The sequence below is a fragment of the Sinohyriopsis cumingii genome, chromosome 1, assembly GCF_028554795.1.
Source record: "Sinohyriopsis cumingii isolate HCF-2022 chromosome 1, ASM2855479v2, whole genome shotgun sequence".
Classification (NCBI taxonomy): Eukaryota; Metazoa; Mollusca; class Bivalvia; order Unionida; family Unionidae; genus Sinohyriopsis; species Sinohyriopsis cumingii.
This window is the reverse complement of record NC_142961.1, coordinates 94,131,206-94,146,011: the sequence shown is the minus strand read 5'-3', so window position 1 is coordinate 94,146,011 and position 14,806 is coordinate 94,131,206.

Genomic DNA, 14,806 nt, shown 5'->3' with positions numbered 1-14,806 from the left:
GCTTGGTAGACACGCAGTTTGGTCTACTCGGTGAGGTTGGGGTTGTTCCAGACTCTCTGGTTAAGTCTGGCCATCACTGCTGCTGCCTTGGCAATCCTGCCGTTCACCTCAGAATCCATGGAGAGTGATCTGGAGATGTTAGACCCGAGGTATGTGAAATTCTCGACAACTTCCAAGTTGTACCCATCGATGGTGACAGAGGGAGGGGAGTCTGCGTCCTGCGCCATGACGTTCGTTTCCTTTAAATTGATGGTCAGTCCAAATTCCTTACAAGCATGGGAGAGGCGGCATACCAGCTTCTGAAGTCTATCTTCTGTGTGTGATGTCAAGGCCTGCATCGTCGGCGAAGAGCAATTCACGGATGAGTACCTCTGTGACTTTAGTCTTAGCACGGAGACAGGCGATGGTGAACAGCTTGCCGACAGCCCTGGTATGGATGTACACTCCATCGCTGCAGTCCTTGAATGCGTACTGGAGAAGCATGGGGAAGAAGATGGCAAAGAGCGTCGGCGCAAGGACACATCCTTGTTTGACTCCGCTGATGACTGGGAATGCTTCAGATGTTGCGCCATTGAAGCACACTGTACTGTGCATGTTCTCGTGGAAAGACATGATGACAGCAAGCAGACGTGGGGGGGGGGCAGCCAATCTTCTTCGAGATAGTGCTCAACCCATCGCTGCAGTTGTTTCCCCTGGTCTGTGATGACTTCGCCCGTCTTGGAATTGAGGGGGGCTGTCTTGTACCTGGGGGGGGGGGGCTGTCGCCTTTTTTATACCCTCGTACATTCCTCTTGCGTCCCCGGTGTCGGCAGCTGTCTGTATACTGTTGCAAAGGTTCAGCCAGTAGGTGTTGGCACAGCGGCTGGCGGTCTTCTGGGCGTTGTTCCTTGCAATCCTGAGGGCTTGTAGTGTTCTGGGGCTAGGTGCAGCCTTGTATGCCAGGAGGGCTTTCCTCTTTGCTTCAGTCATGGGCTCCATCTCCTCCCAGTTTGCGTTATACCAGTCGACATTCTTTCGCTCCCTCTTCCCGTAAGCTGTGATGACTGAATTGTACACAGAGTCACGGATATGGGACCACTTGGAATCAATGGTGTCATCACGTGTCACTTTGGTGAGGGCTTCCTTCAGTTTGCTGATGAACTGCTGTGTTTTCTCTGGGTTGTTTGCACAGCAGGTGTTGATGCGTGGGTGACCATTCTTCTTGGCGTGGTGCAGCTTCTTGGGTAATATTCGCACCTTCTGGGCACAAGGGAATGGTCCGTGTCGCAATCGGCACTGTGGTAGCTCCGGGTGAGGAGGACACTGGCCTGTTCTGCACGCCTGGTGATGACGAGGTCTAGCTGGTGCCAGTGGCGTGAACGTAGGTGTCTCCACGACACCTGGTGGATCTCCTTGCATTTGAAGAAAGTGTTGGTCACACATAGGCTGTGGGAGCAGCACATCTCCAGCTGGCCATTCTCGTTGATCTTGCCCCTTCCGTGAAAGCCGAGACAGGTGGACCAGGCCTCATGGTCAGCTTCCACTCTAGCATTGAAGTCTCCGAGTAAGTAAAGGCTTTCATTGTTGGGGATACTGGATATTGCCTGATCCAGAGCCTCATAAAACTTGTCTTTCTCCTCGTGGGTGGAGCAGAGGGTTGGGGCGTACACGCTACAGATGTTGACCGGGCCTAAGGATGTTGACAGCCGGAGGGCAAGGATTCTTTCAGTACCTGATGATGGAGGTTCAATGAAGGCGATTAGCGTGTTCTTTACAGCAAAGCATACACCATGCTGCCTAGGTTCATCTGAGGGTTTCCCATGCCAAAAAAAAATACGTGTAATTGGCTTCCCTGATGGTGCCGCTGTCTGCTAGTCGGGTCTCCTGGAGGCAGGCAATATCGATGTTCAGTCGGGAGAGTTCTCTGTCAATGACGGAAGTCTTTCGTGCATCGTCGATCTGCTGTAGGTCAGCGGTCAATCCAGGACACATGGTCCTGATGTTCCAGGTTGCAAAACGAAGAGTTGGAGTCTTCTTATTTCTTTTTTAGTCTTTCCTGGTGCGGAGTTTTGTGGCCCACTTGTCGAGATGGTTCTCTAAGCTCCACGCACCAAGTGAAGCAGGCAGGCCATGGCGGGCAGCTCCTTACTGATTGGGGGCTGCCCAGCTTGAGGCGGGTGGTAGCTGTCCAGTGAGACCTGGTGATCTCTCCCACCGTCAGAAGTAACCCCTAGCGCCAAGCTCTACACCAATCGAGCTTTGACTTAGAACCGGTAAACTACTACTTTTCGTGTTGTGCCGACGCCGTACGACGACACTGGAGTGTCCTCTCCAGTGGAGCTATGAAGCCTGGGCAGGGTGGTATGGAGAATCAGTTGTTGTCCATGCAGCAGATCCCCCCTCTCCACGCAGCTGGTGGGCCCAAGGGAACGATGAATGCCGATACAGCTTGGCACCAACGGCGTCGCAGGAGTTGCCGGAATGACGTTAAAGTCAATGTCAGACCGCCTTAGGGACTCCGTCTCCGGATTTTCTGTCGGGGTTTACTCACTTAGCCTTTCCCATCAGTGGGTATAGCCACAAGGCAGCAGAGGTTTGGAATCGGAGTTTTCCTTCTCCTAGATGAGCTACCATCCAAGGTTTACGAGTCCCATCTACCCGAAGCAACTGGTTTTAAGGCGCCAGTGGCCCTCCTTCATCCCTTCTCCTGTTAGTGGAAAACGTGGTCTGCCGGACTTCAAATCTAAGCCACTCGCGAAGGCCAGGAGCTGGATTTTAGTTGACAGAGGCAATCAGAGACGCAAGCCGTATGTGGCATTTTTGGAGGATTGGGGCACTTGTCTCCCACTCCCACCCCGGGCAATGTCAACCTTAGACCACTTTGACAAAACGCGTATGTCTAAAACCTATTAACTAACTAATGAGTCAACAAAACCAGCAAATGCCGTATTCTTTGACATATGTCAGTTACTAAACATAAATTCTAAACTGGATGTTTTGTTGGGGTTTTTTTTGTTCAATAGCAACATGTTGCTTTAGAATGAAACACAGGTCATGGTTTGAAATATTTATTATTTTAAGAATGGTTCTGCATATTCATCCAAAGCCGGGAAAATAAAGTTATTGTCAGCATACGTATGACAAATATTATCGCTACATAACTGTTGACAGGTAAAATCACAAGTGTTATTAAGCCATTTAAAACAAAAAATAAGCAAAACTCCAAGACGAAACATCCACATACATGGAAATTTGAAGAGTAATGTACGTTCACCCATCCTGTTCTCTAGTCGAAAAATAAGATTTTAAGTACCGAACTGGGGACAATCCATCATGCGTAAACTATGAAGTAAGATTAAGACGGTTTATTCGCGTTAATTATGCATCGTTACGAAATTATGGAATGGTTTGATGGGCCTTTAAGACAATTAAAGTTCTATGGAGTGCAAGGTATAAATTATTTGTATCCTGCATATAAATCTACAACTGGTTTATTTTTCGAAAGATTTGTTGCAATAAAGAACCGTAATCGAAGCAAAAACAAAACTTTCTTCAAGGTCTGGTCGTTTAACGTGACCAATATTAAACAAGTATGTAATGGAACAGTTCCCACCATTATTATTACGCATTCAATAAATCAAAATTGTAAATCGCATTTAGCTATGAATTTTCACAGGTTAAAAGTATCTATGGATTGTACTTGTTCATACGTTTGTTAAAACAACGAATTCAATTTTGTGTGTTACTTATATCGCAAACGAATGTACCTACAGCTACATTAATTTTTGTGCATGCAAACATTTCTTGAGAATGAATCTTTGCTTCAGTAATAAACATATCCATAAATTTCTCTGTGGATGTGAAGCGTCCTTATTCTCGCCCATTTAGCGTGTTATTGATTTCTAAGTTCACGATTGTCTCATGTTTCACACAAACTTACACGAGAATTGTATTGTGATAAAGTAACCATGAGAAGCATATCATCGTTCTATCCCCAGAGAAAGGAATATTTGGTTCAATGGATGTCTAATATATCTTTTTGTTTTAATAGCTGACTCTTCTTGGAAATCGTGATCTGTGCCTAAATTGTATTTGCATGTTGTGAAATCTGTTCATATTTTCCTTGCCTTATTTATGGCATCAAGTTAAATTATGGTAAACGTTTCCCCTTTGTAATGGTTTGAAAGCCTGTACGATTAAACGATATCTGAAGTAGATAACAGTCGGACAGGGAGTACTGATAACAAAAATCTGAGATGATTATTGTTCCTTGCGAGACAATTACTGAACAAATTCTTTGCCTCTTACATTTATTTGCGAAAAGAATAACTTTACCTCCTTTTTATAAGTTCGGCTTATGGAGGTTATGGTGGGTATGGTTACGGGTTGGACTTTTATCCTGGCTACAATCCATAATACCTAATCTACGGAGGTTATAAGAGCTACATCAAACCATACTATCGTTTCGGATGGGGCCCTTAAGGTCTGCCGTACTTGGGAATATGAAAAGGAATTTACTACTAAACAGTAGGTTTCATATTTTAACATTCAAATATTTTATTGTCTCTTTTACAACATACATGTATGGCAATGAAATTTATAATAAACTATTTCAACATCAACGACATCATCGAGAGCTCTTTAAATCACGATTATCATACTGTTAGAAATCATATGCAACATGCATATATAGCAACAAAATATTACTTAATACATACAATTCAGTGAATAGAATATTGGTAATTAGGACAGTAGGATATGAGTAGGAGATATAGCATTATATAATTGTATGTTCGTGCCAAAATATATTCGTGATAATTTGGAGATATATCAATCTTCCCTGTCTAGGAATATAATTTTGTTTACTTTGCTAGTATCAAAGGGATCGCTCGGATATCTTGCACACTCCGCTACAAAGGCAGTTTCTTTTCAAAACCATTTTCTCCAAATACCATTCAAATCTCTATAGGTTAGCTTGATAAAGATCATAGTCGAAAGGACTACATCGATACATACCTTTTGTTCAGAGAATATTGTTTTCTCTGCCCTCAGCTTCCATTGTTTGTGTGTGTGTGTGTGTGTGTGTGTGTGTGTCCGCATGTTTGCTTATGACTGCATTAAAAATAATAAAAATAACGAATATTTATGAAATCATAAACAAGCACTTAATAATTTATCTTAGTTGCTAAAACCCTATTATGCCAACCACTATAATTTGAGAAATGTTTCCAACTTTGTTCATTATCATGTATGTACATCCAACACTGAAATTTCAAAAATGTCATCTACACTCAAACATTAGACCAGCCTCACACCAGTAATTAGAAATAGTTTAAAATAAAGACGTAAAAGACATCTAATTTAGGCTTCATCTAATTATCTGATGTGTATGTATCTTCGTCATAAATGAAATGTTTTGAAATACGATATTTTTCTTCGAATTTGAAGATCCCTTTCTTATATGCAGATCTCACTTTGAAAATGATTTCCATGTCTTCTTCGAGTTTTAGTTTTACCACTATCAAAGATTTGAACTATTTCAAAGGCTTAAATTGCTAGACACAACAAGACCGTGTTATTATATGCTCAATTTTGTATCCGTTAACTTGACATTGTCAGAATCATGCAGTATTTTATGATAATGAACACCTCATATTGCACGCACGTGTATTATGTACACTCGTGTAGTAGACGCTTTAGGGTTTGGTTGTTTAAATTTGTTTCTGAATGAACTAAATCAGCTGTTTCGCTAATTTGAAAGTATAGATGATAACGTTAACGATGTGGGCAAACTTTCAAAGAAGCAAACGCATGAATTGTGATATTCAGAATGTCTACAGCAAATGTAAGAGAAGTAGTAATTGAAGATACCGTTTTGATCAGTGAAACAGATATTTAGGAGAATATTCATATCTTTTTGAAAACAGAATGGTTCAAGATATAACAAGTGTTCTTTTCCGTCTAACAAATATAGCATATAAAAGCATATTGAAGCCAAGGGTTATCTCATCTCTATTAGAGACGTAAGTAGTAAATGGGGGCACCCTAGCGTCAAGGGGAATTAGCATTACAAGACCCCTTGGGCAACTCTAGCGTCAAGGGAAAATTAACATGGAGAAAAATCGTGGGTCAGATTAGCGTCAAGGGAAATTAACATGGAGAAAAATCGTGGGTCACTCTAGCGACAAGGGGAATTTAACATGGAACTATAGTGTGGGTCTGTCTAGCGACAAGGGGAAATTAACATGGGAATAGAGTTTGGGTTTGTCTAGGGACAAAGGGAATTGAATATTAATTTAAATTTAAATTTAAATTTAAAAAAAGGGGTAGGCAATGGAAAGGCTATCTCTTTTCGAGAAATATGGCTGGCCCTGAAAAGGGCCTTTGGGTTTGTGTTAATATTAATATTAACATAGATGGCATCTGTCACATCTTCTTCTTCTTCTTCTTAAACTCCTTCTAACTGTCGGTCCATACACAAGTACCCTCTTGAGACATCCTTGTCTTTCTATGTAAACTCTCCTCATCCATTGACTAGTATCTGTCCTATCAACAACAGTCCACTTGGACCTGACATACATGAGCATGTCCGTCCTAAACATCATGGAAGACACAAGGGTGGATGACTCAACTGTGGTCCACATCTTGAAGCGACGAGAATAGGTGAATCAATGCAGTGAACTGCGCTTATTTATAGGTACAGGAAGGATTCAAACGGATTGAATTCATTCACCAATCCGAACACGCGTTACAAAATTCAGTCAGCTCGCATCCAATCCGAAGAGAGCAGTCTGTGACGTCACGTGGTCTATATAGATTCGTTAGCGCTTGTGTGCAGTCAATCTATGCGACAGTGATTCAACATGACGGAAACTCAGAAAACGATCCATTGGGGTGCACCAGCAGGGGAGACTGCCCAAGGGAACCCGGACTTACTTTCAGAAGAGGTACATTGGGATTTTGTGGATTTTCTTACCTCGCAAGAATTTGTTCCGGAACCTTCGTTACCTTCTTCATTACCGCAAGTGGAGAATTTTAGACAGAGACAGAAAGAAGAATTGGAGAAATTTATGCAACGACAAAAGGAAGCGGAACAAGCTTTTCTCCTACAGCAACAACAACAGCAACAAGAAGAGGTAAGAAAAAAACAACAGCAACAACAGCAAGAAGAAGTAGCAGCAAAGAAACAAGAGGGTGAAAATCAAACGGTTACGGTACTGTTGGATATTTTAGCGGAGTTAAGAAGTCTGAAACAAATGTATCAGACTTCTTTATCACGACAGAAGAGAATACGACCTTCCCGAGCTAAACACGCTAACCCTGTGACTAAGCCTATCGTACCACCCTTAGTGATTTCAACCCAATCATCAGAAGTTGGCCTTGGCCGTGGCAAAGGCGTAAGGCAGTTAAAGTTGATTGGTTAAACTCACCCCTACACCAAAATAAAAAGGTCCTTTTCAGGGCCACCCACATTTCTCGAAAAGAAATACAATTTCAATTTGCCAATAACTCAAAAATAAACCCCACCCATTTTACCCTTATAGTACGTGTCTGTGTATGAGTGCGTGAGTGTAGCTTCTTATTTTAAAATCAAAACTCAAAGACACTTACCTTACATCATTCATGTATTCTTTTATCCATTTTTTACAATCCAATTCACAGCACAACACTTTAATTAAAAGTTCATTGACTTCTTCTTTCTCCTTGTTTAGTCTCTCTGTTTTTTGAATTTCTTCACCGTTTTTTCCTCATTTTCTTCCCTTCTTCTTTTTTTCTTCTCCTGTTTCTTTGCTTCTTTTAAATAGAATTGTCTTCTTTCTTCCTCTGAAGAATCCCTCTCTTCTTTCGAAGAATCCCTCTCTTCTTCCGAAGAATCCCTCCCTTCTTTCGAAGAATCCCTCTCTTCTTCTGAAGAATCCTTCTTTTCTTCTGACTCCTCTTGTTTCTTTTTTGGGCAATCTGGAGACCAATGTCCTTTTTCTTTACAATAATAACAGGTATCTTTTGTCTTTTTTAGCCCCTGTTTTTTTTTTCTTTTTTGACGGTCTGGACACTCTGAAGACCAATGCCCTTTCTTCTGACAGATATAGCAAGTATCCTGACTCTTATCTCGAAAGGAAGGAGAGTAGTCTGTCGGCTGGTCTGAAGAGAATTTTCTAATGACCCCTCGCAAAGCTCTGACGAAACGTTCGATTTGGCTAGTCTCTTCCATTGTTCTCCTCGGTTTGAGAGTGAAATGAATAGTGAAAGGACAAGACACACCCTTTTTATATACGCTGGTTTGCCATGACTATAAATTAGTCTATGGTGTTTGAACTTGAGTCATTTGACGTTTTGCACTCAAGATGAAACGATCCAATTCATTCGAGAAGAAAGAAGAAGAAGAAAGTAAGAGGCAGAAACGTGATCTATCGCCTCGTACCAGGGCTGAAATCTTGGCACAAATTCATGCCAGTGATTTTGAAGAGGACATGAGTGAACCAGAATCCGAACCCTCTAAACCAAGTTCACCACCCTTAGTCAACCCTGAAAAGTACTATTCCATTCGAGAGACGGAAAAGCGCTCCTCTAGAAAATTTAGAACCACGGCTTACACCTACACGGTGAAGTTTAAAGATTTCAAGGCCGACGTACCCTTGGAGAAAGCAGAAGGGTTTATCACCGAGATGTGGGATTCTTTGCTCACCGCACTCAAGCGACAATGTCAACCCAAAGAAGACGATCGCTTGACACTATCCATAGATCACGACGGTTTGAAATCCCCTGTTTGGATCGAGTTTAGCAGACCCGCAGAACTAACCCCTTCCAAAATCATGGACAAGATTCAACACGTGCAGCAATCTAATGACCAGTTTGACATCACCGATGGTAAAGCCACACTGAAAATGGCCCACGTCTCTCTTCCTCAAGGGACAGGACGCAAAAAGATGTTATTGGTGGACAACCTTCGCAACACCAAAACAAGTCTCGTCCGAATTCACAACCCTCAAGACCAGATGTGTTTAGCCCGTGCCATCGTGGTGGGACGAACCTATGCCAACAAGAACGACACGGTAGAATGGAAAAGAATCTGGAAAACTATTCAACAATCCGATCGAGCCAAACAACGAAATGAAGCAGAACTCCTGTTATAACAAGCCGGACTGTCCAAAGACACACCCTGTGGCATTCCTGAGATGCAAAAATTGCAAGATGCCCTAGCTCCACGCTACACCTTGAAAGTGCACCCTCAAGAAATGCGTGGAACTCTGTTGTTTCGAGGCCCAGATTTTAAGGACGGAAAATACATTCATGTCTATTATCACGACGAACATTTCGATACCATTACCAGTATCACTGGATTCCTGGGATACAGTTATTATTGTGAGAAATGTGATTATGGTTATAACAATCGAGAGCAACACAAGTCTTGTGGATGGAAATGCCCAGGATGTTTGGACTCTCCACCCTGTCTGAGCGAAGAACCAGTGCCTTGTTCAACTTGTCTGCGCACGTTTGTCAGCCCTACCTGTTACCAGCAACATTTGAAAACACAAGGTTCACAGAAGAAATGTGCTTGTCAACTCCTGAGATTGTGCCCTACGTGTGGACAAGGCATACGTACCAATAGTACCAAGGCACACGTATGTCGAGGAAAGAAAAAATGTCACATTTGTCACCACATCGTGGACTTGGAACACGAATGTTACGTGCAAAAATACCAACCCCCACCAGAGAAAGAGGACGGTCACAAGAAGAAAGGCAGTTTCATCTTTTTCGATTTCGAATGCATGCAAGAGACCGGCATTCACATCCCTAATTTCTGCGTGGCTCATCGAGCGTGCGAGAAGTGCATTCAAGAACCTATCTTCAGTCATTGCCCTCACTGCAGCAAGATTCCTGGAGGACGTGAAAAAATCTTTCGAGGACCAAACACGTTAGCCGATTTTGCCCAATGGGTCTTAGACCCCATCGACAAGACATGGAGCAAAGAGGACATCGAACGTTACGGAGATTGTCATCGTCATGCCACGGTGATGGCTCACAATTTCTCCGGATACGATGGACAGTTTCTTCTCAGATACTATACGGAACAAGGCACCGAACGTCCTAAAGTCACTTTGAACGGAGCCAAAATCATTTTCATGCAAGTGGGACAAGTACAGTTTAAAGATTCGATGAGTTACTTGGCCATGCCTTTGAGTCGAATGCCTAAAACGTTTGGAATGACAGAAATGGCTAAAGGGTACTTTCCACACTTTTTCAATACGGAAGCCAATCAACATGCCGTTCTACCCCATTTACCTGAGGCTCACTATTACGACCCCGACAACATGCGTACCGAACAACGAGAAGCTTTCTACGCTTGGTACCAGGCTCATGCCTCTGACCCCTTCGACTTTCAGGAAGAAATGTTAAAGTATTGTCGTTCCGACGTGGACATTTTACGACGTTGCTGTGGAAAATTTCGAGAACTGTTCATGGAACACGGAGGGGTCGATCCTTTGAAAGAAGCTTGCACCATTGCCAAAGCGTGTTCCTTAGTGTACCGCCAACGATTCATGCCTGAAAACACCGTGGCTGTCATCAGTCCTCAAACGACCCACTATGTCAAGCGTCAATACTCGGTCAAAGCCCTACGTTGGTTACATTACTTGTGCGACAAGGAAGACAAATGGATTCAGCATGCTCGCAACGGAGGAGGCGAAAAGACCATCGGAACGTATTCGGTAGATGGCTGGGACTTAGAAAACCCCAAGATCGTGTACGAGTTTAACGGTTGCTTATTTCACGGATATCCCGTCTGTTACCCTGACCGTGACACTAAAAATCAGTTTTTGCAACGAGCCATGGAAGACTTGTACCAGGACACTTGTCAGCGGCGCCGAAAGTTAGAACAGCAAGGATACCAAGTGGTGGAAATGTGGGAACACGAGTACGATCACCGTTTGAAAACCGATCCCGAGTTTAAACGCCTCGTGGAAAGTTACCAGTTCATGGACCCGCTGAACCCGAGGGATAGTTTGTACGGAGGAAGGACCAATGCCACCTGTTTGCTGTACCAAGCCGACGAAGAGAAAGGAGAAGAAATCAAATACTTGGACGTGTGTTCGCTGTATCCCTACGTGTGCAAATATTGTCGCTTTCCTGTAGGGCACCCGCAATTGTTCACGGAACACATCGACCTGAAAAACATTCAACAATACGAAGGCTTGATCAAGTGTGAAGTTTTGCCTCCCACGAACCTATACCTTCCCGTCTTACCTCACCATTGTCAAGGCAAACTGATGTTTCCCTTGTGCCGTACTTGTGCCGAAATGTGCAACCAGGACCAACCTTGCCATCACAGCCAGGAAGAAGGTGCCTTGACGGGAACCTGGGTCAGCGTGGAATTGTTCAAAGCTCTGGACATGGGATACCAACTGTTAGAAGTGTACGAAATTTGCCACTTTCCCAAGACACAACAGTACCACAAGGGTGACCCTACTCAGAAAGGCATTTTCGCCGACTACGTGGATGCCTTTTTGAAACTGAAACAAGAAGCCAGCTGCTATCCTTCCTGGTGTCACACTCCCGAAGACCAAATACAATTCAAAGAGAAATACTACGCACAAGAAGGCATCTCTTTAGACCACATCGAAAAAAACGAAGGCAGGCGATCGTTTGCCAAAGTGATGTTAAATTGCTTGTGGGGTAAAATGGCACAACGACCGTGTTTACCCAAGACGGAATATTTGACAGAACCTTACCGCTACTTCCAGATGATTCACGACAAAACCAAATACATGAAACACGTGGACGTCGTTCGAGAGGATTTGATCTTGGTCAATTACGAAGAAGATCTGGACTTTGTACAAGACGACCCTTTTGGAAATGTCATCATTGCGGCTTACGTGACAGCTCATGCTCGCTTAAAATTGTACGAAGCTTTAGAACTGTTAGAAGAACGCGTCCTGTACTTTGACACGGACAGTTGCATTTACATCCATCACCCGATTCAACAGCACCCTGACATCGAAGGAGACCGTTTAGGAGCCTGAACAGACGAGCATCCCGACGACAAGATTCTAAGTTTCGTCAGTGGTGGTCCCAAAAATTACGGCTACGAATACCGGGACAAACAAGGAGAAGTGCACACGACGTGCAAAGTGAAAGGACTGACTCTGAATCATCGTACCAGTCGAGTGGTCAACTTTGGGGTATTGAAAGAAGCCTTGCAATCGGGAGAGGATGGAAACTTTAAAGTGACCACTTATCAACCGAACAAGATTGTACGTTTACCCACTCACCACATCGTCAGTCGGCCCCTGGAAAAAATCTATCAAATCGTGTACCAGAAGCGAGTGAGACTTCCCAATCACTTTACGTTGCCGTACGGTCACATCGAGATTGGTCAGCATATAAAAAGGGACAACGTCCAAGACCAATAGTTCATTGTTCATTGAAGTAACTTACCATGTCGTTGACAAAGAAGAAACCAGATTGGTTAGGAGTCAAATGTTCGACATCACCGAGACCAGGGTTTTGAGGCTTGGACACAAGAGGTGGCCCAGTATGCACGAGAGTTATTCAAGGAAAAAAGTTACTTTTCAACCTGTGTTAGTGACGGTGCCAGAAGAACCCGTCACCCAGGACAGGACTGTCCTGGACAGGCCTGAAAGACCCTTTCGGGAGGACTCTTGTGTGACCTTACCCCCTACTATAGAACTGGTTAGAACTTTACCCAAAACATGTGGTTTTTGTACATACACTTGTTTTTTATTCCACGTTCATGTGCCTTTTATTCTTGTACTTAAGCCTTTGGCTTTTATGTATTTTTGTCTTTCGTATTCATGTTTGAAAAAAAAAACATTCAATAAACGTGTTCTGAAAAAGTATATAAACTCTTGTCTTGTTTGTTTTTTCGTGTCACAAGTGACATTCCTCACACCATGGCTACCTCTACTGTCTCTGCTCCCTCTTCCTCTACTGTCAAAGTCATCGACGAACACTTAGATCGTGCCAGTTGGGAGGCTTTGTATCTTCGCCATCCCTTTAACATGCTCATTGCTGGACCTAGCGGTTCTGGCAAAACTGAATTCGTCAAACGTTTGATCGAACATAAATATCATTTGATCAATCGACCCCCTCAACGGATCGTGTGGTGTTACAAAGAGTGGCAATCGGCGTACAGCCTCTTGCGAGAAAGTCAAGGCGATTCCATCGTGTTTGTGGAAGGCATTCCTAAAGAAGACGACGGCATCGTCTCTGACTCCCGTCTAACCCATTTGGTCATTTTCGACGACATGTTAGGAGAAGACGAAGAAGAAATTAAACTGTGGTTCACGCGCAAAGGGCATCACCGTAATGCCAGTGTCGTTTACATCACCCAAAATTTGTTTCAACAAAGTAAAGCCCATCGCACCATCAGTCTCAATGCGCATTACGTGGTCTTGTTTAAAAGCCCTCGAGATAAATCACAAGTGCAAATCTTAGCCAAACAGTTAGGAACGCCTTGGCTGACTCAGGCGTACGACGATGCCACTCAAACGCCACACGCCTATTTACTCGTCGATTTGAAACCTACGACTCCTGAGGATTTGCGATTTCCTACCCACTTGTTTCACCACTGGTGCCAAGACGGAGGGCCTGTCCTGTACACGTCTCCGTCCTCGACTTCATTTCACTCCCCATAAAAAAATCTATGAAAACCTCAGACCCTTTTTCGTCTGTCTCACACAGTGCGAACATGACGTCCCTTCAGTCGCATCTTCCCGTCAAATTGATTCGTGCCTTGTATGGCATCAGTCGAGAAAAAAATCCACAAACACGAGCTCGTGTGTTAGAAGCTAGCCTCAAAGAAGTCTTACGATGGTTCACGGTGACGGCACGTCAATTACTCCAAGGAATCATTCAGATTCCTCATCAAACCAAACGCTTTTTTGATCGAAACAAAGTCGCTTTGGTCCAACTGGCCGATCCCCGCATCGACACTCAAACCAAAAAACAAATCATTTTGAAACCTGGAGGGAGCGGTACTCTAGGAGGGGTCATCATTCGCTCACTCTTAAGATGGGATCCTAATGCCCCCAAAGTTATACCCAAGACAAAAGTCCAACGAAGCCCCAAGAAGAAAAAGACCAGGTCCCCAAGGAGAACTTCTCCAGTGGCAGGACCCTCCTCTGACCAGACACCACCACCACCCCGGAAAAAGAAAAGAAGCCCCCAGAAAAAGAAAAGTCCACAGAAAACTAGTCGCAAGAGAGGCACTTCGGCCAGGACGCAACCTTACACTCGCAAACCACGACCTGCCACGGCGGTGACTGCGTCTCCGGCAGCTTCACGTTTGTCCACTTCTCCGTTAATGACACCCAGAACTGAAGAGTACTTGGAGACGTTGATCACACCAAGAACTTCTCCGTTGATGACCCCCAAAAGAACTTCCCCAGTGGCAGGACCTTCCAATTTAGTGGCAGTGGCTGCTGCTCACAAAGTACCTTCTCCCAAAATCAAAGTTCAAGAAAGATCGGGCATGTTACAAAGTTTACTGGATTTGTCCAAGCAAGAACTGGCTCGATTTAGTCTGTTACGTACCCTTGCACGACGTGTCATGCCTGTCCTCAAACTAATACGACGTAAAGACAATCAGTGGCGACGCGTTCCAGTATAAAAAAGGCCTGTGACCAAGTCGGGTATCAGTGTTTTTTGGTGCTCCTGAAGACTCAAAGATGTCACCCTCCAGAAAACCCCAAGGAAAGAAAAGGAAAGGACTGCCACCACGTTTAGCCAAACATGGGGACATGTTATCTGTCCTGTCCAAAGCTTCTCCACCCCTACGAAAAAAACTCATTCAAACAGCCTCCAAAGA